Genomic DNA, 5,484 nt, shown 5'->3' with positions numbered 1-5,484 from the left:
TCAGATGAAGATGTTCAGCCCTAGTCTAAGGCAAAAGTCCCAAAATGGAATGGTTTGTTTTTGGTTTATGGGCACACTCAGCAATATTCCAGTTATATGAATGTGGTCTGTAAATTATCCAGTCTATACCAGACACTCCAGTGATTGACATCATGAGCATCGATCCACGCACTTGGGATATGATGACATGCATAAACCAAGTCAGCGAGTCTGACCACCGTATCCCGTTAGTCGCCTCTTACGACAAGCATAGTTGCTTTTTGCGGCAAGCATGGGTTGCTGAAGACCTCTTCTATCCCGGATCTTCACGGGTCCAAAATGGAATTGAGTCAAGTTGTTCATTTTTTCATTAGTTTTCCGAGGGTAACTTGTATGTCACTTGTAACACTGAACACTGAATACAATGCTAAAATACCTCAGAATTTAAGTAAATTGTAATTCTTAGTTAGCACAAAAGTTATATTCCAAAGTTACTTGACAAGTAGCTCAGTTGAAAATCATATGCATTTATTCAAATCTTAGTCAGCTTCCATTACAAAGTGTGTCATAGTGTATCAAGCCTCTTTCTGGTCCTGGGGTGTCATGCATGGTCCATGCATGGGCACGTAACTAAGGACTAATAGATTAGTTACGAACACAAATTCCATTAGAAAGTGGTCAAATGTAACAAATGTTATTTTTGGGATAACACTTTCTTAGTAAAGTACAGATTCTAATACAGTTTCTAGACTACCAGTGGTCAGACTTTCATTTTTGTGGAAGTGATCGGAATATTGCTGACTCAGCCCTTAAACAACATTCACTCACCAACTCATTCACTTCTAAAGGGAATGCATTCATTATGTCAGATGGTGAGAATAGTCTTAGGTTGTTCTTCCTTCTATAGGTGCTGTGCTATCAAATGCAATTATGTTGGGTTCAAGTCATTGTATTGTGCAATAACTGTTGCCATGGTAACGTGTCATCGGCTGCAGTTGTAGGAGCTGGTCAAAGTGTGTGTCCAGTTTGCTTGTGGGGGCGGTCGGGTAGCCTAGTGGTTACATCGTTTGCTCGTCACGCCGAATACCTGGGTTCGATTCCCGACATGGGTACAATGTGTGAAGCCCATTTCTGGTGTCTTGCCGTGAATATTGCTAAAAGCGGCGTAAAATCATACTCATTCACTGTCTGCTTGTGATGTTTGTGTCTGCCTGCTACACTGGGTCAGACTGTTTCATTGTACATAACATTCATATGTATGCATATTTTGTATGGGAGAGTTCAGTGTCTCCAGCTGGGGGTGGCACTTATTCACTGATGTTTGGATGTATACAGATTTACACCTGATGTTGTGATCCATCTATCCATGTATCAAATCCCTTTTAAATTTTGTATTTATTTTCAAAAGTAATATTTTAATACTCACTGTTGCAGTAATCGTAGCCTGTATCTACTCAGCCTGAGTTATCCTACCTGCATTATGGCTCAATATGCTTGATGTAATGTTACTATAAGGGACCGACCGACCATTTCATATTCTGGAGGAAGAGGACCTGGGATTTTGTATAGAGACAATCTAGTTTTTCAGCTACACCTCAGAACCAGATATTCTTTTAATTAAAACTATGAGTGTAAAAAAAATAATAAAAAAATTAAAAATTGCAAAAATTTAATTTTTGTCACAGACAATTTCTTTCTTTTTTTTCCTGTTTGAAGCATAAATATTTTTCTGGGACAGCTATTGTTTGGATAAAATCCCAGGGCCTCTCCCAGAATATAAAATGGACAATCTCTTCGAATGAATCTAAGATTATGTTTCAAGGTTTGTCAACACCATACCCGTGCTCGTGGGTTTCACCGAAGTGGTAAACGTCCGAGACCTGCATCACTTCGGTCTTTCCTCCAACATTAAGCTGACACGTCTGATATAACTGGAATACTGTTAAAAGCAGCGTTAAACCCAACCCATTCATTCTCCTTTAATGAATTATGTAATTATCACTGGAGTTCAAATATTAATTATTTCACATGGTGTATGTGCATTGTTATGTGTGGCTGCAACACTTTATGCTTTAACACTGATACTGGGTGTACAGTATGCAATACTTCCTGTGGGCTTGGGGTATATACAGTGTTATTGGGATGTCCTTTGTAGGGCTGTTGGTACATCTGCACTCATACTAGATCGTTTTGGAGAAAGTTAAAACGTAGACTATTTGGTAATTGAGTACACATTGTTATATGAGTTTAGTTGTATTTTCACTTAATGAAAACTTCTGATTTAAGAGGTCAGATGATCTGTTACTGTGGTTATTGATAGTTGTGTTAGAATGAACACGATTACTTTATAAGCATGTAGACACGTTACTAGCTGTCATCTACATCAACGAACCTTGACTGTTTTGGGTTGTTGGTTGAGAGAGGAATCAGAAATGACAGTTCTATTTTATAAGTTTGAACATTATTTAGGGGGGACCCTCACTTTATAATAAATGACCCAGTTCCTTCCTGTCCCAGAACAAGCCAGACTAATAGAGAACGGTGCCAACAGTGGGAAATGGAACCCAGGTCTCTGGAAACGGTTCAACCACTGGTTGGTTCACCTGGATTCTTCACAGGCTGCCATGATGTAGATGAAATACTGCTGACTTGGCATGAACCAGATGGAATATTGCTGTCTTGGCATAAAACAGATTAAATAGTGATTTATCATCCAAAACTGGCTCCCACAGGAGATATGGATTTTTTTTAGTTCAAGCGATATCTACATTGTAGATATCGCTGCAATGAAATTGCACCACAATGCTTTGCAGACCATTGTGACATCACTGGTTACCATGACGTCACAATCTAATGACATCACTAATGGCTCTGCTACTGAAGCTGTTAGCAGTACTTTTTACACATAAGACACTGCTTATTACTGTCTTCAAACTGAAAAAGTTTGAAGAATGATGTTGGATGGTAAATAAAATCTCACCCTCGTGTCTTTTGATTTCAAATATATCAACACTCGGGTGAGGTTCTCTATGACTCGGCATAAAACAACATCCACTCACTCACCATTCCAAGTAGAATTGTCTCGGCTTCAGATTATTTAAATGTATTCAATACACAAAATAGAATTCACACAGACCTCTTTGACCTCTGAAGCTTCATTGCATTGCTTCTCTATGGTTTTGTTACAGCGAAACTGGCATTCCTTTTTTCATTGTGATAATTTTCATTGTATAACTGCGTAACTATGGCAACGTGTCTGCTGTCACCATGGTATCTTGTCATTGTAACCATGCCAACGAGCAGAATGTTTATTTTATGCACCAGATGTGATAGGAGTGACCGATGTTTCATTATGAATAAAATATTTATGAATCTATTGCCATGGTTACAGTGATTTTGTTGTACTTTCAGAGTGCAGAGTACTTTCACAAATGTTTGTTTGTTTGTTGTTTAATGCCGCACTCAGCAATATTCCAGCTATATGACGGCGGTATGTAAATAATCAAGTCTGGACCAGACAATCCTGTGATTGCCATCATGAGCATCAGTCCACGCAATTGGGATACGATGACATGCATCAACCAAGTCAGCGAGCCTGACTACCTGATCCCATTAGTCGCCTTTTACGACAAGCATAGTGGCTTTTTAGGGGAAGCATTGGTTGATGAAGACCTATTCTACCCGGGTCCAAAATGAAATGGGGACATTGGTGGCCACACCTCAAGTGCAAAAAGTTCCTGTGCAGAGTTGCTTTTCCTAGGCATGCCAGGAACGTAGAATCCCTAGATTTGTCCTAACTACAGTTCATGGTTTGTCAGCACCATCAGCCCATTCAAAAGTTGTGCAGAGCTTGAAACATCATTGAGACCTACATCACGGTTATTTTGGGTTCGAATCCCGGTTATCCCCGATTGTTTCTTGGATTGTCAGCACCATACCCATGCTTGTGGGTTTCACCAAAAGTGGTAAAGGTCTAAGACCTGCATCACTTCGGGCTTTCCTCCCACATCAAGCTGACACGCCGTGATATAACTGGAATACTGTTAAAAGCGGCGTTAAACCCAGCTCTCTCCTCAGTTATTGTTGTTTGTTGTTTAACGCCGCACTCAGCAATATTCCAGCTATATGCAGCGGTCTGTAAACAATCGAGTCTGGACCAGACAATCCAGTGATTGACATCATGAACATCAATCCACGCAATTTGGATCGATGACATGCATGAACCAAGTCAGCGAGCCTGACCACCCGATCCCGTTAGTTGCCTCTTACGACAAGCATAGTCGCCTTTTACAGCGAGCATGGGTTGCTGAAGACCTATTCTACCCCGGATCTCCACGGGTCTTACCCTCAGTACACCAGTGTGCACCTAATACAGCATAACAAAACAAACACTGCGCCATCACAAGGGCGCCAGTTCACGTCATAGGTCTATGGAAAAAATTACAAACCAAATGATTTCTACAATACATAAAATTTTATTTCTAAAGATGTTAGTAAATGATGATTGTGGTGACATGATTCATATAACAAAAATGGATCAAAATACTGTTCAGTGATGTATGAATACTTGGAATATATTATAGATTTCCACTACTTCAGTGAGTGAGTTGGGTTTAACGCCGCTTTTAACAGTAACCCAGTTATATCACGGCGTGTCAGCTTAATGTGGGAGGAAAGCCCGAAGTGATGCAGGTCTCAGACGTTTACCACTTTGGTGAAACCCACGAGCACGGGTATGGTGCTGACAAACCTAGAAACGTTATCGGGGCGAACCGGGATTGAACCCACAATCATAGGTTTCCGGCGTGCCCAAGGGACGCAGCTCAGCACAGCGAATCGCGGCGCCTTAGACGACTGGGCCACCCGTGCCCCCCACTACTTCACAGGTAGGTAACTGAGGTAACAGTGTTGTAGCAAGTCAGCTCATTACCCACCATGAAACACCAGTAGAGCTTGTTGCTTAATATATATATATGTGCTTCATGAAGCCTACTAAACACTAATACTACTTTGCCATACCACAATACATATAACATTGCTAATTCAATCATACCTTATATCCCACAAAAAAAAAAGCAAAATAATTTGTCAGAACACATTCTCTGACCTGAATGTACCCATGTCGGGAATCGAACCCGGGTCTTAGGCCTGACGACTGAACGCTTTAACCACTAGGCTACCCGACCGCCCTTCACAATCATGAAATCAAATAGGACAAGTAGTTCATGAAACTCTCCAACGACCATGGTGCCCAATGGTACCCACTGCACCAAATAGTATATTACATTTCAACAACCTAGAACAAAAATATGAAACCCAGTTTACTCATCACTTTCAATAAATGGCGCTCTTCACAATGAAGTCTGGAAAGTCACAAGGAAAGGAAACACAGCACTAATGCAGAGTATATTCAATACAATACAATTCTGGTGAGTTCAATACAAATACCTCCCTCCACCAACACAATTCTCTGGGGGTGGGGGGGGGGGGTGGGGGGGGGGGGGG

The sequence above is a fragment of the Haliotis rufescens genome, unplaced genomic scaffold, assembly GCF_023055435.1.
Source record: "Haliotis rufescens isolate VD_foot unplaced genomic scaffold, xgHalRufe1.0.p SCAF_130, whole genome shotgun sequence".
Classification (NCBI taxonomy): domain Eukaryota; kingdom Metazoa; phylum Mollusca; class Gastropoda; order Lepetellida; family Haliotidae; genus Haliotis; species Haliotis rufescens.
This window is presented reverse-complemented; position numbering follows the sequence as displayed.